Raw genomic sequence first — 25,880 nt, forward strand, 5'->3', positions numbered from 1 at the left:
TCAACACAACATTTTCTTTTTCCTTCTTTCCTTTTTCTCTTTTCTTCTCAGCCAACTGACCTAGAGCAGTGCTCTGTTTTCTCCTCTTTGTTTGGTTTCTCTTTTTACACTTTTCCTCTCCTTCTTTTTGTCTAAATACCCACCTAGGCTAGGTACCATACCGGTCACCCCTCTACAAAGGTGTGACAAGGATGTGCTGTCTGCCACAGCCTTAAATGCCGGTACCAACAGGTGCGCCTGGTTGGCACTGATTACCCCTTTGTATTCTGGGATTTTGAGTCTCCCAGAGTAACAGTGCCTTGCCACCGTCGCCCTCTCCTGGCACTCAGCAGCACAGCCTGACCCTTTTCACACAGAGGTAGTTTTCACAGTTTGATTAAAGAGTCATTTGATTTAACTTTCGATCAAAGACTGATATTTTATAGTTTGCTAGAGACCACAGAATGAAGCAGAGTTTAAAGTTCAGTCTCTAGCAAAGTCCTAAAGGAATTTACAATGCTAAAAGAATTTCTAAAGTGTCTGCTAAGGGACTTGTGAGGTCTCAACAGTCCCTCAACCCAGCTTGATTAGTGGTGCCATTTTGGCCTTTCTCATCTGTTCTGAGACCAGGTGTCTCTCTCTTTGTGGGGGAAGATGAGATGTGTGTATAGAAAAGTGGGAAAGGAATTTCCCAAAACTCTAGTGAGGTCTGAAAGTCTCCTTAGGATGTCTTAAAAAAGCTGGCATGAGATTCCATCAACGTTGCAAATGTTAGTCAGAAAGGTGACCTATGGGTCAAAAGTAGGATTGTTCTTAAGGTGAGAGCAGAGGGGGTTTGGATAGTGTTTACGGACAGGGCCATAAACTTTATTAGTTGGTTTTCTCCAGACACCCCAACAACTGCAGATGGCCCTTTGTATGCAAAGTCAAAGATTTCACTTTGTCCACCAAGTTCTGAGTGGTATATGAATTAAAAATAGCCAAGTACGCTACAAACGTATTAATTAAAAACTGAATGTCCAAAACATTTTTAATTTCAGCATTCATTTTATGAAATATCCAAGATGGCAGTGCATTTAAAATGCAGTGGCTACTTCGAGTCCTGAACATATGTTTCTTGACAGTTTTCCCCAAGAAATGCATCAGAAATGATCATCAGCCTTCTTGGTATCAGAAAACAGAGTACAGCTGTAATAAATTATGGACTGTTCAAGGTGCTGCACAACCTCAGGCTACTTCACGAACCAGGCCCCAGGAACCATGAGAATGCATGATGCTGCAGGCCGGGAGACGAAGCATCGAAAATGGTGTGGCAGAAAGTGGAATTGCGGTAAAATGCTCAGGGATTTGAACTGGGCTAAAAGCTAACCCTAGCCATCCGGCACTACCATCTCTTTGTGTGTTTACACTAAGAAGGAACGGTGCAGAAATGCTGTAGTAATATTAAGTCACTGCTCAGCCCTGGTGGAGTTTATGATTGTAAAGACCCAGCCATTCTACCTGCCCAGAGAATCTACCACCATGCTCATTTTCATGGGGTATAGGTGAGAACCTGTTCTGAGAGAGCCTTCTCAACACTTCAGGCCTGTTGTAAGCATATATATACATATAATGAGTCAAAGATTCCGTAAGTAACTACACTGTCAAGTGCAAAGATGATGTGAATTCCTTCATGACCACCTCACGCCATTGATTACAGTAAAGAGGTACATATTGCTGAAAACCTGGAATGCTGCCTTCAAGTAAGATGACATGGCTGGTCTCAGCAAAGTAAGAAAGAGCCAACCTGGCTATCAAAGAGGTAAAGCACAACTACACACTGAGAATCCACTGACACTTTGTAGATACCAGAGACACATATGTGGCAGAGCACTCAGGCCATCACTGACTACAGAGTGACATTACATGTCTGTGATGGTGATGCCTCACTCCCAGATGCACTAAATGATTTCTATGTATGTTTTAAAGCACAGAAAAACCAGCCAGCAAGGAAGACCCTCCCTCCTCCCACCGAGCCAAATACTTAGTTAATCCACAGTAGAATTCATTTAAGTTTTTGGCAACGGTGGCCCCGGCAACATACCTGGCTGGGTGGTCAGGGGATGTGCTGACCAGCTTGCCGATGTGCAATCTAGCATCTTCAACATTTCTCTGAGCCAGGCAGTTGTGGTTTGTTTTTCATGGTGGGGGGGTGGGTTGAATTTTTGTACAGGACAGTTTTGAATAATTTTGCATAAAATGTGGACTATTTTATTCATAATGTGAAACAGAGATCGTATAAAGGTATATGTAGCAGTAATACAATGTACAAATACCAAATAAAATGAACTAGACATCTGGTAATGTATTCAAAATTCTTTAAAAATATTTTTATGCTGTAATTTCTGATACATCCACATTAAAAGGTTGCTAAAATATAGCTATTAATAACAGCTGCAGCACTGTAGCTATTGGGTAGTAGCTTGGCTGTTTGTGCACTTGTTACACTACATTGTAAAGTATTTACTTTATTTCTTGAAACTGTTTACATAGGAAGAGAGGTCTATTAAACCTTATCTACATATCTAAATTCTGAAGCGCATATTTCAGTTTTTTTTTTCCAAACCAAACCAGTTTTATGGTGATGCTCTTAGTTTTATTATTTCCACAGTGTTTTCTACTTTACATTCTACTTGTGTTTGTATGTAATATAAAACAACTCAATTCTTTAGGAATGTTTTGAGTACTTTAGGTACGTTTTGATTTCATTCTATCAATTTCAGCATAATAGATCAGCTCCAGTGAACAGCTAACAGACTAAATGTTCCCTCCAACAAAAATACCAACGTTTGCATTCGACATGTTGAATATTACCTCTCTGTCTCTCTTTTTCTAGCTGTAAATTAAACTCTGATTGTAGCAGCTGAAGGCTGCTTTGATATAATATAAAATAATCCTTTATTAGTCCCACCACAGTTTACAGTGCTACAGCAGCAAAGGTAAAATAGCTTTCAGTGATACAAGCACTGATTCCCTTATATCATTAAAACAAGCAGCACTTGAGTTACATTTAAGCAATATTTAGATTCATTCATAATGCAGTTGCTGAAAAGAGTGACCTTCAATCCCTGGAAAATAAAACTTCTCAATAACAATAACACTCATACAGTAGTTATATAATTATGTCTGATGAATCTGTATTATGTAAATCATTCTGGAAACTATGTTTACTAACTACTAAATAATAATAACTAAGCCCAAGTACTGGTGAAGAACAAAGACGTGCTGTGTCCATCAGGGAGTGGTCTTACGGAGGTTTCTCACTGTCAGAGTGAAGTTGCTGGGAAGTCCCAACCTGATGAGCTCATCTTGAAGCTGAAAACAAAAGCTCAGTTACATTAAACTTGCTTTACCTTATCAAACTCTAACATAGAGGCAGATGTTTTAATAGCAAAATACTAACAGTGGTTTAGTGATGTGTATACTAAAACTTACAATGTGTTGCAATTATGTATTATATGGGGAAAAATATTATATATTATATACAAATAATTAGTGAGGAAAGAAAAGCTGTTCACCTGCATTAAAACCAGTCCTTCAATCTGAGATCCAGAGCAACTCTTCTCATCTTCAACTTTCACTCTCAGTCCCATAACATGACCTGTGAAAAATGCAGTGAGTTACAATCATTATAGTACATACATACTTGCCTGATAACACTCAACGTTGTCACAATTCTTGTAATTTTGCCTCTGTACACCACCAGAATGGATTTGAAATGAAGCAGTCAAGATGTGATTGAAATGTAGACTTTACGCGTTAATTCAAGGGATTTCGCAAAAATACTGCAGTAACCGTTTAGGGATTACAGCCATTTTTAACATAATAATAATAATAACAATAATAATAATAATAATAATAATAATAATAATAATACAACCCCATTTCCAAAAAGTTGGGACGCTGTGCGGAAATGAAATAAAAACAGAATGCAATGATGTGCAAATCATGTGAACCCTATATTTAAATGACAATACTACAAAGACAACATGTCAATGTTGAAACTGAGAAATTTTATTGTTTTTTGAAAGATATATGCCCATTTTGAATTTGATGCCAACAACACATTCCAAAAAAGTTGGGACGGGGGCATGTTTACCACTGTGTTTCATCACCTCTTCTTTTAACATCACTCTGTAAGTGTTTGGGAACTGAGGAGACACTGCTGTAGTTTTGAAAGTGAAATGTTTTCCCATTCTTACTTAATATAGGATTTCAGCTGCTCAACAGTTCAGGGTCTCTTTTGTCATATTTTTCATTTAATAATGTGCTGAATGTTATCAGTGGGTGAAGGATCTGGACCACAGACAGGTCAGTTTAGCACCCGGACACTTTTAATACAGAGCAATGCTGTTGTAATACATGCAGAATGTGGTTTGGCATTGCCTTGCTGAAATAACCATAAGAAAGCATGTGTTGCCAAAACATGAACATATCATTCAGCATTAATGGTGCCTTCACAGATGTGTAAGTCACCCATGCCATGTGTACTAATGCTCTCCTATACCATCATGAATACTGAAACATTATTCTTGCATTGTTGTCCATGCAGTCTTTCACAGAGTGGTGAACCCCTCCCCATCTTTACTTCTGAAAGAATCAGCCTCTCTGTGATGCTCTTTTATACCAAATTATCTTACTGACATGTTGCCAATCTACCACCAGGTATTTTGGTAGCATTACATAACTTTACCTGCCCTTTGTTGCCCCTGTCCCAACTTTTTTGGAACGTGTTGTTGGCATCAAATTCAAAATGGGCATATTTTTTCAAAAAACAATAAAATGTCTCAGTTTCAACATTTGATATGTTGTTTTTGTACTATTTTCAATAAAATATAGGGTTTAAATCATTTCCATATCATTGCATTTTGTTTTTATTTACATTTTGCGCAGCGTCCCAACTTTTTTGGAAATGGGGTTGTAATAATAATAATAATATTAATAATAATACTAATAATAATAATAATAATAATAATGTCAGTGGCAGCTCAAAGTGCTTTACAGACAGGTGATAAAGTTTAACAGTTATACAAGAAATCAAAATTATTCATTTAAAATTATATAAGAAAAAGAAACGGATGAAATTAAAAGATAAATACCAAGAGAAGTAGAGTTTTAATTAAATGCTAAGTTAAAGAGATACTTTTTTAGATGTTTCTTAAAAGTGAGCACTGAGCTTGACTGTCTAATAAAAGGTGGAATTGAGCTCCACAGTTTAGCAGAATAACTGAAACAGGCCTCTCCATGTTTTTTGTATTTTATGGAAGGTATTTGTAAAAGGTCAGTATCTGCAGATCCAAGATTATGTGCTGGAACATAAACAGACAGACATTCTGTGATGTAAGCAGGTCATTTAAAGCCTGAAAAAGTAGTAGCAGAACTTTAAAATCTATCCTGGAAGATACAGGTGGCCAGTGCAGTTCTTTTAAAATGGGAGTGATATATATTATATCTCTCTTCGTGTTTTTGTTAGGATGCATGCTACTGCATTTTGTACAAATTGTAGAGAATGTATTATTTTCTTAGTCTCTCCATTTTCACAGGCACAAAAGTAATTGGACATACAATAATTATAAATACAATGATTATTTTTAATATGTGGATGTAAATCCTTTGCAGTCAATGACTGCCTAAAGCCTGGAACCCATGGACATCACCAAATGCTTAGTTTCTCCCTTGCTTTGCCAGGCCTTTACTGCAGCCGCCTTCAGTTACTGCTTGATTGTGGATCTTTCTGCCCTCAGTTTTGTCTTCAGTAAGTGAAAAGCATACTCCAACTAGGTAGAGGTCAGGTGACTGACTCTGCCTTATAGAAGCATTCCATTTCTTTGCCTTAAGAAACTCTTGTTGCTTTCGCAGTATGTTTTGGGTCATTATCCATCTGTACTGTGAAGCCCAATCAGTTTTGCAGCAGTTGACCAAATGTGAGCAGAAAGTGCAGCTCTATATACTTTAGAATTCATCCTGCTACTTCTCTCAGCAGTCACATCATCAGTAAACACCAGTGAACCAGTTTCATTGGCAGCCATTCATGACTATGCCATAACTCTACTTCCACCATGTTTGACAGATGATGTGGCATGCTTCAGGTCAAGAGCCCTTCCTTTCTTTCCCCGAACTCTTCTCTTTCCATTATTCTGGTAGAAGTTATTCTTGGTTTCATCTGTCCAAAGAATCGTGTTCCAGAATTGGACAGGCTTTTCAGATGTTTTCTAGCAAAGTCTAATCTGGCCTGTTATTGAGTCTTGCTTGTGGTTTGCATCTTGAGGTAAACCATCTGTGTTTACTTTTATGAAAGCGTCTCTTTATTGTAGGGATTTGATAATGATCCACCAACCTCCTCTGAATGTCTTTGACTTTGACTAGATGTTGTGCAGGAGTTTTTCTTCACCACAGAAAGAATTCTACGATCATCCACTTTAGTTGTCTTCAAATGATCTTTGAGGCCTTTTGGTGTTGCTGAGCTCCCCAGTGACTTCCTTCTTTTTAAGAATGTACCAGATTGTTGATTTGGCCACTATTAAAGTTTCTGCTATCTCTCTGATAGGTTTGTTTTGTTTTTTCAGACTAATGATGGCACGCTTCACTTGCATTAGCACCTTTTTGCAACACATATTGAGAGTTCCCATGAACAGATACCAAATGCGTATTAAACACTTTGAATCAACTCCAGACCTTTTATCTCCTTAATTTGTCATGAAATAATGAGGGAACAGGCCACTCTGGCCATGAAACTGCTTATCAGTCAACTGTCCAATTATTTTTGATCCTGTGAAAATGGAGGGACGATGTAAAAAATAGGTGTAATTCCTAAACAATTAACCCTTTGAATAAAAGCTGAACATCTACACTTCAAATGCATCTTCCGTGCTTCATTTCAAGTCAATTGTGGTGGTGTACAGAGCTAACAGCTAAGATTTTGTCACTGTCCAAATACTTATGGACCTGACTGTATGCAAATTTATGTACATAAATATTCAGTGTTTCACAGTGTGTCACTCTAACAATTCATAAAAAATGTTTTGTTAATAATGTCTTTTAATCAGAAATTCATTGTCACAGTTGATCATTTATATTAATATTAAAACGTATATCATCTCAAGAAAAAAATTCTATTGTAGAGTTTAAAGAGGGAAGAAGAATGTGCCTTTCTCACCTACTGCAATGAGACAGGATCCAAAGCACAGATAGCATTAGGAAACAGTTAAAAAGTTAGCATTTAATACTTTTTGTGGTTTTGCAACATTGGTGTTATCACATTATTTATTCACCACTAGCAGCAAAAAACTTCCATTTAAAAAATAATTTTAAAAATTACACAGAAAGGAGATTTACCACTGTAGCAGATGAATGGGAAGCTGTCCAAGCAGTCTTCATCCGTCCATTTCCCTGAATGTTTTAGATCTGCAGCTGTGCAGTGCTGATTTCCATATTGTCCAGGTGAGAACAAACCATTATTAGGTTCTTCGGATGTATATTGGACCGCTGGTCTCCAGTATGTGAAAGTGGAGTTGCTCTGATCTGACCAGAGTCGGTTTCTATACAGACCAATCCAAACTGTAGAGCCATTTGTAATATCAGTATTTGCTGCAGCTCAGTCTGGTTCCTCACACTGGCCAGGTCTGTGTAATTCTTTCTACAGAAACTCTGAGCTTCTGCAAAAGTCTTTCCTCCAGAAACCAACACATATGTGCTGTCATTACCTTAAAAACAGAGCAGTGAAATGTACATATCTTTAAGATCACTAAATACCAAAATGATCTGATAGAATTTAATGCCTGTCAAAATAATCAAAGCATGCAACACTACTGATATGTTTGAACAAACAGTACAAAAGTACCATTCTGTTTAGACATTTTTATTGCGCTATGATTCATTTTTTTATTTGTCATCATAGATGCATGTACAAAACTGTGAGTTTTGTGGGCCATGAATGGGTTGAATATTGCCCAAATAAATGGAGCCCTAATGCTGGAGCTACACATATATGATCACACAAGTGAACTGAATTCTGCATTAATGAACCAAGTTATTAAAACTCACTGTGTTGTTCATACAATTTATTAAAATATGCAGGTGTAAAGTAAAAGATAAATCAACATTTTACTTTAAAAAAACAATGGTAACACTTTATTTGGAGGATCCACTGCAGATGCTTTGTAAATGCTCAGTCTGTTTATAAGTAACATTCAACTAAATATCTATTAAATGCAACTGAACTACAAGTTCAGTGTGAAAGAGTTTATTAAATCCATCCCTACTCCTAACCCTAACCCTCGATAATAATCAACTGAACACTCTCGGAAAGTTTGTTAATGATTTAAGTATCTGTAGAGCTTCTATGTGGGGGCCATCCAAATAAAGTGTGACCAAAACAATTATTAAAAATAATCATAGAAATATACAAATATAATAATGTTCATTAGTACTATATAATATTCAAGCAGAAAAAACACATGAACATTATTTAAATTTAATTTAATTTACTGTATATTGCAATTGCTCTTATAAAGAAAGATCATGTTTCAGAAAACAAGTTTCGAAAAAAAAAGAAAGGCAGTGTTTTGCCAAAGGCAGTACGGGGAGTAAAAGTTTATATCTACGCTGCGATTTGAACCTCCAGCATAAAGTCACCAGCAAGCATTACTCTCTACATTACTCGCTACGCTGTACTTAGATTTAACTCAATTTAAGAGCTCTGCAGAAGTTGTGTGAAATAAACACATTATTGAACGTGACACTTTATGCAATTTTATACCTTATTTTTCTGCTTGCGCTTTAGAATACAGCCTTATGATTTAAAGCAGGGGTCATCAATTGATGTCCTTAAAGGTATCCAATGCAGGATGGTGATTTTGCTAAACATAGTTAATTTATTGAACGGCTTTAGAGGGTATATTTGAGCTGGCTACTCCAAAACTGAAATTGATTTCCCCAACTTAATCAATATTATAAGCATAAAAGAAATAAAAACATGCAGCACTTACTGTTATAGCAAACAAATCCCAATATATTATCAGTACAGGAAGCATCAAACCATTCTCCTGCAGACATGTAAACACACAGTTCTTTCCCAATGAAGTTATCTGGTTGATGGTACCACCCTCTGAAATCTCTCTCTCCCTCCTTATAGAAACTCTCATCATCCAGAGACCATCTCCAGCTGTCCAGATCATCATACAGTCCAATCCATCCTAAACCAGAGTAGTTGCCATTTACTGTGTTGATGAGTCTGTTCATTTCCTCCATGTTATCAATGGTGGCCAGGTCAGTGTAATTCTCTCTGCAGTATCTCTGAGCTTCAGTCCAGCTCTTACTCTCATTAACAAAGTGATACTGACGATATGGCATTCCTAGAGAAGCATAAAAAAGAACTGATGTCTGTGCATTTAATTTTGAAAAAGTTCAATTATGTAGCTTATTACGCTCATTATTTGAGTAATAAAGCAATACAAAAAAATAAAAATGCATTACTCACCACTGTAGCAGAAGAAGGGAAAAGCTTGACCACAGTTTTCATCTGTCCATTGTCCAGAGTCAGTGAATGACACAGCTGTACAGTACTCACTCTGTACAGCATTATCTGGTTGTCCTGCTCCCCAGTAGCTGAAAGAAGAGTTGCTCTTTACTCACCATCATAACAAACAAACGGGAATGAACTAGAGCAAAAGGTGTCCAACCATGTGGTATAATACTGTGAAAACAACACACAGACTTTTTCCTCCCAAATTAACAGGTTTCTGTATATACCAGCTTCTGAAGTTTGTTATATTCTCCATGTAGAAAATCCCATTATCCAGAGACCATCTCCAGCTGTCCAGATCATCATACAGCTAATGATTCCCACATGGCTCATTCACCTTGACAGAGCCGGGACCCAGTGCTGCCCCCAGAAGTTTTTATATAGGGTTGGCCCGAAGGGACCACTATAATTCTTGGGGTGGCACAACAAAACCAAAAGTCATAAGTGAAGTTCAGGAATTCGATTATATTGTTGTAGTAAATAAACTAGTTTTAAACTATGTCAATATGAGAGTTAAGGAATTGCTTAGGTTGACATTGACATACTCTGGTTTCTTATTTTACAGTTAATGTTACTAATTATTGACAACAAGCGCAACATCACTACAAAGCTGAAGCTGACATTTTATTCACCAGCTTAATATTCAAATTCTCTATTGCCAATGGTTAGAGCAGTTAGATGCCTGGAATGTAAAAAATGTAAATAAGAAGCTGGTGAATAAAAAGTCTTCAGCTTCATACATTCACCATCATTTTGCTGTCTTTTCCGTAAATTGTGTTCAGCTCAGTTATTTTGGTTTCTGTAGTCTGAATTCAGTTCACATTAAGCAGCTAGTTTTAGTTTGTTGAGCTAGCTTTAGTGCTGATCTAGTTTTTATTTTAATCCTATGTGCCCAATGTTCCAAAAAATCATCAACAATTATTATCTTAAAAAATTTTAAATTATTTTTAGTTAAATTTTATAGTACTTTGAAAACTCCTCATGTGTAGTTGCACTTTGTGTATGCCATTATCTGTATTAGAGGTAAAATATTTATATACAGCCACATGCTACTAACATGCTATCATTAAAAGGCTATATTACTGTTACCATCATTTTTGGTGTTCAGTGTTGAAATGGCCTTAAATTAACCGAAGAATGCATACTGACTTGTTTAGGACTTGATGATTAGGGCTACGTTTACATTACAAGCCTAACTGCTCAAATCCTATTTTTTGCTCAGATCTGATCTCTCTGACACGATGGTTCACATTCATTTATGTAAGTAATTCAAATTTGTAATTAATGTGAATGAACCGGTGTAAAAAAGCAAAAAAAGGGGGAAAAAGCACATGAATTCCGATCTGAGCGTTCACATTATGGTTGCATGGCCACAAATGTTATACATATCCAATTTAGGACCACAAATGAAAGTGGCTCAGGTCGGATTCGAAAAGATCAAATTGGCGTGTCCACATGACTCTGAAAACATTATATCTGAGTCACATTAGGGCAAAAAATCTGATTTGTGACACTTCAACCTGGTAATGTGAACGTAGACTAGAACTTGGGACTTGACTCGAGACTCGACTGTCTTATATGTATGTAAAGAGCCTATAGTCCCTAAGGTTTCCCCCTACAAGCATAAAACAGAACTACACATGTAACCTTTTGTGGTTACATTGTCATGCATATACGACTTGCCAGGAGGGCCACTGGGGGGCAGTGATTGTATCAGGGTGGCCATGCCATGCCCCTTGATGGCGCCATTGCTAGCACCATAAAAATGGTTACAGATGCTCAGTCAGGTGAGTGATTTCAAGTTTTCCACATGCCTTCAGAACTAATTCCAGGTGTTTTTCTCTTGCTGGAGACCTGCTGACAATGCTGCCTGGAGTCTTGTCTGCCTGCTCCTGAAACCATCCTTCAGTCCAGAGAAGCATCATATCTTCAAAGAACATTTTAATTTCTTTTTTGCTTATATTAATTTTTGAGAGACTGTGAATAAATCTGACCCAGGGCCATATTTGAACTAAACTTTCTATGTCTCCCTCTACTGCAAGCTCTCCCGGTGTGGTGGAGCAAGTAGGGAGGGCTCTCTGAAGATGTCCACATGAACTGAACAAAAAATCCTTTTTTTTGTAAAATCTTTTTGCTGGTTGTGTTTCAGAAGCGGGCATGGAACAAATCATCCAACACCTCTTCAAGACAAGTCTCCAGCAGCAGACAGTGTCCAAAGAACTGGCGAGGGAAATGAAGAACATCACAGAGGATCTGCTGGCCTTAAGTAGACCAGAAGCAGCATCTCCCCTCATCTGAGTCCCAAACAAGCAGCTCAATATCTCCTCATAAAGCTCTGACAATGACACAGAGGCCTTTATACACACCTTTGAGACTATCATGGAGCATGAGATGTGGGACAAAGAGGAATGGATAGAACTGCTGGCCATTTTTCTGACAGGTGAGGCATAGCTGGCTTATTACTGTTTCCTCATAAACTAAGTGGCTATGATGAACTCAAGGTTGAAAATCCTAGCTTGGATGGTTCTGAGCTCTGTGGCTGCTGTGGAGTACCATCAATGGGGATATGAGCCAGGCCAGACACCCCACTGGCAGATGCTCCAGCTCCTATGGCTCACAAAGTGGTGGCTCAAGCCGTAGTCATGGGTCTTCGAGGAAATAGTGGTGGAACAGGTGTAACGGGTTTTGCAATTTTTAATATTATTATTGCTAGAACCTTATGTGAGGGTGTGAGGTAACCCGGATTTATTTGAAGTCTACAGACCAGGGCAAGAGAGAGAAACGATGCTTCAGAAAAGGGAATTTATTGGCTAAATATCAAACTACTTTTGGACTACATTCAATGATAAACAATAGAAAATAAAACCAGAAAACAAAACAAAACAAAGTGATAGTAATGAAAGACCAATTAGCTCGAGTAAGTTAGAGTGATTCACGGCTAAATGGTATGAGGCTCTAGAGAATTAACCTAAGCATGGATGGGAATAACTATATGGCTGGATGTACCTATAAAAGTTCTCTTATTAAATAAATTGGCGTCGGGGCTCTGACTGCAAATTGATGGAACCAGCTTACGTTGGAGTCGGGGGCTGACTTCAGGAGGGGTCATCTCAGGACAGACTTGATCGAAGGCTGGAGCTCATGCGATGGTTCCTCTCCTCGCTGGCCGTGGATGCTGCATCTCCGTGCGGGCACGCGGCTCCCTGTCAGTGATTGGGCGGAGGCGTTTTGTGGCCGTCTGACGGTGGAGCTTGGGCAGCCTTTCGATGGTCGATCTGTTCACAGATCAGTGCGTGGCTCTGGGTGCGATGCTGGGTCTCCATGGCGTCAGAACCGCTCCCACTCCGCTGGCGAGGTTCAGGTTGCAATCAGGGTTCTGAGGCTGGTGATACTAATTTAACTAACTACCCCTCTTTAGCAGAATCGAAAGTTATGGATATATTCTCCCTGGCCAGACAAGAAATATCCACCTTCCTTCTCTGAGGGTGGTTTAAACTTAAGGTGTGTAGACAGACAGGCAACTTACAAAACAAACAAAGGTTTCAGATCTGAAAATTTAGCGTTCTAATACTTCTCACCTGTCTTTCTGACCAAGGCTGGCACAAACTTAGAAACTTAGCTATCCTTTTGTTGCAATGTAGGAATCTGCACTGAATTTTGCGGTGCACTCTGGTTTTGCTCGGCTGGAGGCCCTACCCTTTGGAGGTGGAGCCAGAGTGCTGATAGGTTCTCCTCACCTGAGGTTACTAGCTACTCATTGTTTCCAACTCTGATTGGTTGTGCATAATTTTAGGAATGCCTTCCCCAGAATCACTGCCTCCTTTGTTTCAGCTAGTTTAAACAAAGAAAAAGAAACATTTCTATCTCATCAAATTGGTTTAACTTTCAAAATCAAAGAATGAACAATTAGGATATTCAGGCATGTTTCTAAGAGTTTAGCCCTTGTTACCTGATACACAACACGTCAAAGAACACAGGTACTATTTGCCTATCATATCTGAACATGACCCATTGCATGAAAAATAAAATCGACAATAAAAGGAAAGGAACAAAGGAAGAAAAGAAAGAAAACCACATTCAGGATACATATTGGTCAATGGTCTAAACTCACAGCAATTAAATGGTTGGGTCTGACTGTTATCAAAGTTATACTGTACGTATTTCTAGCACTTAATAGTAGAAAAAGATACAGGTAATATTTAGGCACTACCCAACAACAAGATTAATACAACAAGTAGTATTGCTTACAGATTATATAAATGTTGATAATCAAACAGTCAAGCAAGAAGTTTCTTGGGTTCCTTATAAGCACAAGTCCTTACGGTGGTGATGTGGTAATTCGCGGTTTCATCCCTTGGGGGTGCTGTGGGTCCATGCTTGAGATCCCTAGAGAATTTAGGAAGTTACAACTTTGCCGTCCAAAGTCGTAAGATTTCCGCTTTTGGTATGTCTAGTTTAGTTAAAAAGAGTTCTAACGAATGGTTGCAGTTTGGAGTGGACATATACCTTAGAAATGTACTTTCTGTTACTTAAAGATAAGGTTGTCCACAGGACTTTGGAGGGCCATGTGGCCAATATTCCAGGGAGGCATTGTCCTGTTGCCCTCTAGGTCAAGGGAAAGGGGTGCTGGTTCTTGATTCAGCTGTAAATCTGACTGAGTCTGGGGTTGGGGGGTGTTAAGACAGATTTACACCTCAATTCCAGACTTGCTGGAGCCAAAAGGCCCTTAACTTTGGGTTGTTGATATGTTAGAAACACTAACCTAGGGGTAAAGTTTCAGCCAGTGTTTGTTACACAGGTCACCATAGAAAGATTTTTGCTGGCCCTACCATCAGTGATAAGAAAGGCCTTGAATCGTCCCAAGTGACATAACCCTCCCATGCCCTTTTGGCAGGAACAGACCCAGCCTGGGTGATCTGAATAGAGAGATCCACTGCCTTGAGATGAACCAGCTCCCATGCCACACTGTCCAACACTGCCCCATCAACAAACCCATGCCCCCTGAGCTCAATCCCAGCTCTTGCCTGACCTCTGCCAGGGTTCTCCAGGTAAAGCACCTACCCATCTCTGTGTATCATCCGAGACAGACAGCTTGATGGAGAGCTTCAATCAAACTCTCAAGAGCATGATGAAAAAACTTGCAACTTAGTGACTTGATGGATGTGACTGGGACTTGTTGATCCTTTATGTCCTCTTTACTATTTGGGAAGTACTGCAGGCCTTTACTGGCTTTTCTCCATTCGAATTGATATATGGGCGCAGGCTGTGGAGACTTAATGTGGTCAAAGAGGCTTGGGAACAGCCACCCTCCCCATTCTCCCCATTCTACTCATTTAATATGTGCAAGAAATGCAACACAGGATAGATGCTATTTCACCCATCATGCAGAACATATGGAGGAAGCCCAGTGAGACTATTGGCAGACAAACAACTTCCCAGCCCAACCCCAGAGAGTTTCAGCCAGGAGACCATGTCTTGGTTATGATCTCCACAGCCATTTGTAAGTTTCTGGCAACGTGGAAGGGGACATGTATGGTGAAAGAAAAGCTGGGTCCCATGAATTACCACCTCAAAGAGCACAGGAAGAAAAAACTTGAACACGACTTAACATATCATCCCCCTGAAAAAAATGTACTGAACCTGTCCCTTTGCTCTCAGGTTTTGCTTCCACACCAAAAACCCCTGTCAGGTCCCTCCTGCAGTATTGAAATCTCACACCACCTCAGCACCAGGAGCAGGCAGCGTTGGCAGAATAGTTCCAGGATGTCTTTTCAACTGCCCCTGACTGCACGCATCATCCAATATGATATCCAGAACCCCCAGCATTGTTATTAGAAGAAGTTCTTTGATTGGTCATCGCATATTACTCACAATAAATTACAACTATAAGGTTTTGGAGGCTATTTTTTCTCTCATGAGACACATATGGAAAGTACATAAATCAGCCGATGAATCAACATAAGGATCAGAATGGCAGACAGTGAGCTCTTGCATTACTCTGAGTGCAACATGTTTAGCTATTCCTCTTTCTCCATCTCTAGTGATAGTAGCGTTACTAACTATGTTGGATGTAAGTTAGTTTCTTGCTTGACAGAGATTTAGTTAGCGGTGATAACAGTTAGCAGTGTGTGTCCAGAATTTAGAAAAGAGCAGGGTGAGTAAGCAGGGCTCAAACTTGCTGTAGAAGCTCTGGGTGCCTCGAGGAGAGCTAGCATGCCCTCAATTCTGGTAGCAGAGGCCTCACAGCAGGGTGAACAAGTGGTGTCTCAACAGCATAGTCACAAAGCTCAAGCTAATGCTAAGGCTGCCTCACATGAACACCACTCCTTTTCCATTCACTTGTCCAACAGGTTTGTCCCACCCAGTGAGATACCCACCGAGATGCCTGTTCAAAGAGCTCTGTTTGAGTTTCAGGTGATTCTGTTTTACAGCTGTTTAGACTCTGTTGGTTTTACTCAAAAAATAATGGTCCTCACTCATTACTGCAACCACAACTTAGATTTCATTTTGAACTTTGATGAAAATATAGATCATTTAGCTGTTCTCCCTCAGAGCACAGCAGTTTCAGACCATTACCTGATCTCTAAATGTAATTTAAAATGCACAGTTGACCACTACAAATCTGCTGCCCTTCAAAGCCATTCTAGATTTCAAGTTACAGTGTACCTACTGCAGAGAAGCTGGAATCCTTTATCTTAGTTTAACAAAGCTAGTTAAAATTCTTGCCTACTCAAAACCTTCTATTTGCATGTTAGATCCAATTCCTACAAGTTTACTCAAAGAAATGTTACCATATATATCCAAGCAACTTCTATCAATAAACTCCTCTAACAGCCTTGGCTATATACCAAAAACTCTTAAACTAGCAGTAATTAAGCCTCTGATTAAGAAACTGAATCTTGACTCCTACAAATTAAAGACATATCTCAAATCTTCCCTTTATGCCAAAGATTTTAGGGAAAGTTGTGGCACAACAACTAAGTTTCTATTTGCATAGAAATCACATACATGAAAGATTTAATTCTGGATTTAGGCCTCATGATAGTACAGAGATAGCAATACTGAAAATTGTACACAATTCTATTTCTTATTGCATATTTTTGTATTTTTGTATATTTCTATTTGTATAAATGCCTGTAGATAGGTTTTTTATATATTCTTTCTTTATCTATCTATCAATCTCCTACTATTTTCTGACCAAGGAAACATATCGTTTCTTTCTTCTTAGACAGTGTAGAAAACCTTGTAGGAGTAACAGGAATAGTTCTTTCCTGGTTCAGATCTTACCTGACTGATCACTATCAGTTTGGAAATGTAAATGTTGAGTCTTCTGTCTGTACAAAAGTAAAGTATGGTGTTTCACAAGGCTCTGTTTTAGGACGTCTTTTATTCGTATTCTATATGCAACCACCTGGTACCATTGTCAAGAGACATGGTATGAATTTCCACTGCTATGCTGATGACAGACAATTGTATATTTTGACCAAACCAGATGGTAAAGGTACTGTATAAAAGACTGTATAAAAGACATAAAAGACTGGATGTCAAGTAACTTCCCCCCTACTCAACTCAGCCAAAACAGAGATTCTTCTTCTTGGTACTAAAGCTGCTAGAAACAAACTATCTGAATCAACACTAAATCAGTTGCATCAGGTACATCTGACATCACTCAAGTTTGTTGACAGTGGAGCAGAGGGGTGCTGACATCTCAAGGAGCTCTCATGTCTCTGTTACCTTCTGGCTGTCTCTTAAAAGCTAGGCCTGCCAGAGTCGCTAACTGCACTCTAATAATACTATATACTGTTCTCAGTCAGTCCTAATAGAACTAACTCTCTGTGTGTTTCTTTGCCAAGCTGAACTGTCTATCCTGTGCAGTCTGATGCTGTTGCTTCATCTGCCTTGATCAGGTGCCCCTGCTTGCCCACTTTCTGGACCAGAGTGACCACCATGGAGCTTCTTGCTGTCCAATGTTGTGCAGAAAGCCTCACCTGCATGCCACTCACCCTCCTGATGGTACTGCTGCCTGCACAGGCTCAAAGTATTTAATCATTGACATTGCTTCATCTCCCTCTCAAATTATGTAATTATAGTACCCTAGGCCCACTGAGCAGCCATTAAAGTTATCAGACCCTCTAACAGCCCTTGATCCAGCCCCATAGTCCCCAAGCCTAAACTAAGTCTCATAGTTTAAGTCATACCCTTTTCCCCAGGTGGATGACCTCATTGACAATCTAGGTAGGGCGTGCTTCATTAAGGGGAACTGGCAGGTAGCTCTCTCTTTCCCAGGGCCAGACCAACAACCACCTTTTCCACCGCACCTGTCATTGGCACTACCAGGTCCTCTAATTCAGTTTGCATGGGACACAAGCCACCTAGCATTGCATGGATGTGGTCCTACACCCACATCAAGCTTTCTCTGCCGCCTACCTGGATGATGTCATGTGCACATGTGGGGAACACATGCAGCATTTAAAGAGGGTACTGAGTCACCTCTGTGAAGCTGGACTCACAGCCAGCCCCAAAAAGTGCCAACTTGAGCTTACAGAGTTACTGGATCAGGAGGGGACTGTTGTGGCCCCAAGAAAAGAAAGTAGCAGCTATCTTCAACTGCCTGTGGCCAAGGACCAAAACAAAGGTGCATGCCTTTTTGGGGTTGGCAGGGTATTATCAGTGGTTTGTTCTTAACTTCTTCTCTGTAGACTCCCCCCTATCAGACATCACCAAAATGGGAAAACCTGACACTCTGAAATGGACCCTGGAGGCTGAAACTCTTTCTCCCAGTTAAAATACCTCCTGACCACCAAACCCATTCTACGGAACCCAGAATTTGACAAATCTTTCACGGTCCAGACAAACGTTTTGGAGCATGGTATCAGCGCTGTCCTGGCCCAGGGCATTGGTGGAGAGGAGCATCCAGTGCTATACATCAGCTGCAAACTCACCCAAGAAGCCCTCACTATCATTGGTTGGCTAAGGCTAACCATCGATAATGAGAGATTAAAACGATTATGTTACTCACTGGTTTCTTTTGCTTCAGGGCTTCTCGTTCCAGGTGCAGTGTAAAGCAGGGGTCCTGAACTCATGGCCAACTCCAAGAAGTGCGACCTTGGGCTTATAGAGGATAGCCACAACATGCCCTCTCCCATCCGCCAGCCTATTGGGCATTGACCTTCCCTCAACAGGGACTGGCTCTAAGGGGCAGGGGTGTTGCCAGTGGCAGGCTCACAATATCTGCTGGACCTCTTTTCCTGAGCTGTCACAGTCAGAGGCAGCTCTCCAAGGTGCTGACAGGAGCTTTCAAAGTTTAGCACCTCTTATTTTGGAAAGCCAGTGGCTGCATGGTCTCAGGGGCAGAGCCCTGAACCCCCCATGTCTGGCCACTGCTAATGACTCCAGCTGGGCTCAATCACCTAGAAAGAGTTGGCACCAGAAAATATGATTTTTCTCTTTTCTCTCTCCCTCTCTCTCTTTCTCTCTCTCTATTTCTCTCTCTCTCTCTATTTCTCTCTCTCTCTCTCTCTTTCTACAAACCCAGCAGGCTGAGCCAAGCCCTGCTGACTGGACCACACTGCCTCAGCCTGACATCTTATCTGCCTTCTTCTAAAAGCATCCTTCCTGCCTCACAGAGAGGAGCCTCTAGTCCAAGGAGGCATTATATTTTTAAAGGATATTTATTTATTTATTTATTTGCTTATGATTATTTTTGAGAGACTGTGAATAAATCTGGCCCAGAGCAATACTTGAATGAATGAATTTCCCATGTCTGTGGTCTCCCTCTACTGCAAGTGCTTACACACTTGTAGAAGAATAAAAATAAAGGTGTAAGTATTTCTATGCAAAAGAAGGATGCATTTCTCTGATCATGAGAAGAAAAGGTTAAAACAAGCAATACATATAATAGGTAAACAGCTTCTATGTTTAGACTGTACTGCAGAACCGTACATCCACCCTAAGAACCATTTAGGAACCTTAATTATTAAAAGTGAATCTAATATTTGGTTGCTATGCAACAGAAAAGTAAAAAAAAAAGTCTGTGTTTTCACCAACAAAAGTAAAAGATTTATCAGTTGTTATCTAATTATTTAGTCTTAAAAATGAATGTGTACTAATTTAAAAAACAATACACAAAGTACAATGTGAAAGTATCTGCAGTAACTCTGAGCATCTGCCCATTTCAAGCCCTGGTTTATCCAAATGTAGTTCCATTTTTGCCTGAAATAGATTGATGACATGATCAACACACTTAAAAGATGAAAACTCTGAAATGTTAATTTTGGTTTCATACGAAATATTCTTACGATTATAACAGATGAATGTGAAATATGCGTGACAATTTTGATCAAACCATGTTTCATCAAATCGCATTATAATACAGCTCTTTTCCATTGTAGTTATCTGGTTGATGGGGCCACGCTCTGAAATCTCTCTCTCCCTCCTTGTAGAAACTCTCATCATCCAGAGACCATCTCCAGCTGTCCAGATCATCATACAGTCCAATCCGAGCTAAACCAGAGTAGCTGCCATTTACTGTGTTAATGAGTCTGTTCATTTCCTCCATGTTATCAATGGTGGCCAGGGCAGTATAATTCTCTCTGCAGTATCTCTGAGCTTCAGTCCAGCTCTTAGTCTCATTAACAACGTGATACTGATGAGAGAATGTAGATGACATTGCTAGAGAAACACAAAACAAATGACAGAAATTATGTTTTATCCTGCAACAGTTATCTACAGTATACAATGTACACTCCTTGTACAAAATTACTGATCGGGAAATATTGTTACTTTGGAAACACAATTTGGACTTTGGCACAGTAATATAGTGAGACATGTGCAAGTATTTCAAGTCTTTTTAGGAAGAAATGGACGATGTGCTCCAGACAGAAGAAGAAAAGGACCATCCAGACTGTAACCAGTGCAAAAAGCCAGGGTCTGTCATAGTGGGGGTTCTGTCAGTGCTATTGGCAAAGGTAACTTAGACTTCTGTGATGGTACCATTAATGCAAAAAAGTACGTAAAGATTTTGGAGCAACATATGTTGCCTTCAAAATAACATCTTCCATCTTCCAGGGACACCATGCATATTTTCACAAGACAGAGCAAAACTAGATTCTGCACATACTACAAACGCATGGCTATGGAAGAAGAGAGTGTGGGTGCTGGACCTGCCTGCCTGCATTCCCAGCCTGGCCCCAACAGTGCATTTTAAAAGGCAAAATGTGACAACAATGACCTTGTACTGTTGCACACCTGTCTTTCTGTTTGCAGAAAGAATTGGACAAAATTACACCTCAAACTCTTCATCACTTGGTGTTGTCATTCCCTAAAGCTCTTATGTTATGAAAAGGACTGACAACATTACAAATTGGTAAATGCTTTACTATCCCAACATTTTTCATGTTGCAAGAATCAAAATTGAAGTGTTCATTCTGAAAAAAATAAAGAATAAAATTCATTAGACAAAATATTTAGCACACCATATCTCAACGTTTTCTGATTGAGATTGTACCTAAAAGAAGGATCAGCCATTTTGAATAACTAGAATCACTTCTTCACTTAGCACAAATTCACAAGATGATGAAAAACGGGCCTGAGGGAATTCATCAAACGTATGTAGGGTAACAAAGAGTAAGAAGCTAAGCAAGTGATTAAGCATTTGAGAACCTTGACATACTGTAAAGATTCTTTGCCAATTGAAGGGTCTGTCTAAAAACGCTTACATTATTTGGAGATTCTTTTAACTTTAGAAAGGTTCTTCATGCTCATTTGTCTCACAAGTTCTTGCAGCTATTTCTTCTGTTCAATGGGAGTAGAATTTCGGTGTCCAAACCAATGGACCATTTTGAGAAGGTATTTTTGTAAACATACAAAAAAGTTGGAAAATTATATTTATTTAGTAGGAAATGGTTCATAGATCCTACTTTTTTCTTCTTTTTTCAGTGTTGAAAAAAATAATTGTTCCAAACTGGAAACAGGGAAAAACTCACATTAAGAAAATTGATCTTTACAGTGAATGACTGTATTATTTTGGAACAGGGAATTCCTAATAATGACAATTTAATTGGTTAATTTAAAAGCTGGGGAAAATTTTTAATGTAAACTTTGAGATCCAGTGAAGCAATTTGGCATATTTGTCACCTTTGTGTAATGTGGTTTTGAAGTATTTTTGTTCTGATGATGTTGCAATAGATTTAGAGGAAAATAGGCAAATAAAATAAATAAAGAGAGAAATAAATTTTTAAAATGTATTGTTTTTTTTTCAATAGAAATTTACTCACCACTGTAGCAGAGAAAAGGCAGAGTGTGAGCACAGTTTTCATCTGTCCACTTTCCAGAGTCCCTGAATGACACAGCTGTACAGTATTCACTCTATCCAGCATTATCTGGTTGATCTGCTTTCCAGTAGCTGAAAGAAGAGTTGCTCTTATCTGACCAGGACCTGGTTCTGTACAGGCCAATCCATGGAGCATGATAAATAACATTTAACAATGGTCTTAACTTCTGGTTCTCAGTTTCGTTCCTAACACTGGTCAGATCTGTGTGATGTTCTCTGCAGTGTCTCTCCAGTTCACATACTGATCAACAAAAACATATCTTGTACTGGCATTTGCTCTTCCTAAAAGAAACAAATGTAAAAAGTGACATTTTTAAGGAACAGTTACTGAAATTTAGAGCTACTGTTAAGAGATAATTTACAGTTGTGCTCACCGTCATAGCAAATGAATGGAAGTGTGGCAGAACAAGGGAATTCCTGCCATGATGCATCATAACTTGCAAATCGCACACAGTGAGAGTTTCCACACAGTTCTGAGGTTTCTCTATATACCAGTTCCTGAAGTTTCTCTCATTCTCCTTGTAGAAGTGATCATCATCCAGAGACCATCTCCAGCTGTTTAGATCATCATTCAGTCCAATCCAGGTTGATCTGCTATTCCTGGTGTCCACTAAGTTTATAATCTCCTGTGTTTCTTCACTGTTATCAATGCTGGCTAAATCAACATAATGTTCTCTGCAGTAACTCAAAGCTTCAGCCCAGGTTTTACTCTCATTCACAAAGTGATACTGATGAGGGAGACAAGCACTGAGAGTGCAGAGCCCTGTTTAAGACAATTCATTTTTCACAAACACAGCTTTAAAAACATTGTTTGAAACAGTGAAATGTATGTTTAAGTTTAGTCTCACATGCATGTCATTTAAAAAGTTGATAAAAAAATATGATACAGTAACAAGATGACTGACCTAAGATCACCATGAGCTGAAACATGGCTCTGGAAAAAATGCAGAAAAAAATTGTTGTTAAGCATAAACACTGCAAGAATGCATGCATTACAATAATATATAAATTGTAAAATGTAGTATTTCTTGTTATATTTATAAAACACCTTTTCACAAATTAGCCTAATGATATCTCCCCACAGTGTGCTGGAAATAGTACACTAGAGTGGTATATGTAGCCTGATTGTGTTTTTGGATTATGACTTGGATTACTTTGTATTGACTTGTATTGTCCTGTTTTCTGAACATAGAAACTTTTTAAAAATTCTAAACATCTTTTGAAAAAGCTAAACAAGGGGTTTAGATGTGAATTCTATTAATTTTTCATAATGTTTACATAATTCCATTATTGAAACGTAACCAAATTCAAAGTGTTGTGGTGTGAAATAGTCAATTACGGAGGAACTCACCAGCATGCACCTTACCAAATTTGAATAACAAATGCATTTTAGGCTAAACTCTCATCTCAGACATCAGACAGTATGTTCCTAACATTTCATGTTATCATTCATGTTTTCATGTAATAAGTGTCTCTGGGTGACTTTAAGAGGCATTAAACTCTTTAAATGTCTGGTTCCTATCACCACCATTGTGAACAATTCTGACCAATTCTGTGTTTCTCCTGAAAGGTACAGTTCACATCGGAATTACGCAGAATATTTTAAAAAACAGTGTAGTTATCCATTAAATGCAAAGCCAAACAAACATTACATTGACAAAACTATTAAATTACATCAACTCAAACCACTTCATATCACCTCCCCAACTGTTCCAGTTGTACAGTGTAGTTTGATAAGCTTAAGTCTTTTGAAAACATTTACCTCTGATTTCTGATCTGGTCTCTTCTTCTCTCCTCTGCTTTCTGACTGTCTGACACTGTAAACATGTGTAAGAATGCTCGACTGTGGGCGGAGATTACTAGAGAGTGGTGTGCTCACAATCAGGAAGAATCCAGAAACAAATCTCACCAAAACCCATGGTAAAGATGTGGTATGAAATAAGAATAAAAGAATTGAAAGCATCTATGTGTAAAAACATCCTTTCCTTCAGCCAAACATAACACTTTTCACAACATAATTTTTCAGTGAAACGTTATAGTATTTTTCTTTATACGTAAAACTAATTTCTCATGTTTCCTCTTTTCTTGGTATGCGTGGTCTTTTGTTTATTAGGCTTATGTTCTTCTTTCTGGTATAACTATGTCACCCACTGTTTAAAATCCAGTACTCTAAATAAACTGGGGTACTCCATCAAGCTTGTTACACTGACAGAATCATACTGTCTTTCATAAATGACAAAATTTCGACTGTGGATGGGGCCAGGGGGAAGGGGAGGGTCTCGACAAGTAATGACAAACTATCATGGGATTCTGGGAGCAGACTGTGATGTAGGTTACAGTTCATTTTTGTACAAGAATTTGCTAGAAAACATGCAAATTAAAAGTAATTACAAGGAGATTACCTATAACCACCTCACAACAACTGAGCTCTGTATTTCTGCACCATGTCATGAAAAACCCTTGTGTTGTTAGCTAATGGAATAACTCTAATGCTGCATACATGGACCACTGAGTGTATGAATGAAGTAAGCAACTTGTTTTATGTTTAAACCGAGGGGCTGACAACTTATTTTCTTAACTAGAACTAGGCTGGTCTGCTTGCTAACAGGCTAAAAAATAGCTAAATAGTGGTGCAGGAGCCAGTATCTAAATTTCTCATAGTGCACTATGTAGGAAGCAAGGAGTCATTTGAGATTGAGCCTCAGCACGGGAAAAGGGGCGTCTTTGGAGTGGTGCTATATAAGACTCACGGTGGTAATGCGGTGACCAAAACATTCTTATAAAGCAAAAGTTTTTGCATCAAACAGTGTTGTTCATTGTTATATTACATAAAGCAGTGATGGGAGACCGAAAGTTCTTCTCCTCATTTAGCAGTTCATGATTGCTTGGCAATGTCAGAACACTCTGGAACTGCATTTCTTAGTGGAATACATTTATGTTGATTAATATTAATAATAGCAAATTTGTTTCTGAAACTACATCTTTTGTTGGTGTCACATCGTGCCTAACAACACCCTTCCCTGTGATAAAATTACAGTAATGCACAAACTCTCATGGCTTATTGCTTTATTATTTAAATATACTCACAACATAAAAATCTACTGCAAAAATCATCATCTGATTGGTAGTTTCAGTCTACAGAATCTACACAGTCACATTCCAAATTCTAAAGAACTAAAGCTTGTTAAAGTCAACATGTAAAATGCAGAACAGCACACGTGTAGTCACATCCTAGTCGCATTTGTTTAAAATGTTTGATGCATATAAATGCAGCTGAAAGTGCTTCACAAAAAAAAACAATAAAATGAAAGAATAAAAATATAAAAGCTTTTAGATAAAAACATACATAAAATAATATTTTTTTCACAAAAAATATTTGTTGACAAACAACCAGCTCACAAACAAAAAAAAATGATAATAGAGATAAAAACACAAATGGTAGGAAACTCACTGAAACTAATCTACCCCTGAAACAAAACAATTGCAAACAAACGGCTGCTTGACCAGCTATCTTTTAATCTTCAAACGTTCATCTGGATTTTTAACTTCAAGATTCCGTTTCGACTATATCACTGTATAAAGTCAAAGCAGTAAAACTGATTCATGAATTATGAATGAAACTCTTTAATGACATTAGGTCTTGGTTCAGCTTTGGTTGATTTTAAAGAAAACAGAGTGAAAATTGCAGTAACTTCTAAATCTACACAACAACAGAACTACAAGGCTGTTTGTCAGCTGCTGTGGGGAGTTACTGCTCTTTCACCTTGAACAATAGACAACAGAGACAATAGAGCAGGGGAAGAGTTTGAGAGGCCAAACAGGTTCTAGATATTAGCTGATTAGGTGTGAGGTACAAACTCCACAGTACTCTGCAATTATTTTAGGTAAAACTGTGGTAACTACAAGAGACTCTCACAGACAAGTTCATCTTAAACACCTCCAAGAAATACAATAATAGTTTTTTGAAGTAAATGTTAAGGACTCAGTAAAACCACAGTAGGAGTCACT

At 38.7% G+C, this 25,880-nt stretch overlaps 1 pseudogene; it reads right to left on the bottom strand.

The window, feature by feature from the left end:
- Positions 1–3,252: 3,252 nt before the first annotated feature.
- On the bottom strand, positions 3,253–22,802 carry LOC118820504 (annotated as a pseudogene).
- Between the last annotated feature and the right edge of the window lie 3,078 nt (positions 22,803–25,880).

The sequence above is a fragment of the Colossoma macropomum genome, unplaced genomic scaffold (assembly GCF_904425465.1).
Source record: "Colossoma macropomum unplaced genomic scaffold, Colossoma_macropomum, whole genome shotgun sequence".
NCBI classification, from domain to species: domain Eukaryota; kingdom Metazoa; phylum Chordata; class Actinopteri; order Characiformes; family Serrasalmidae; genus Colossoma; species Colossoma macropomum.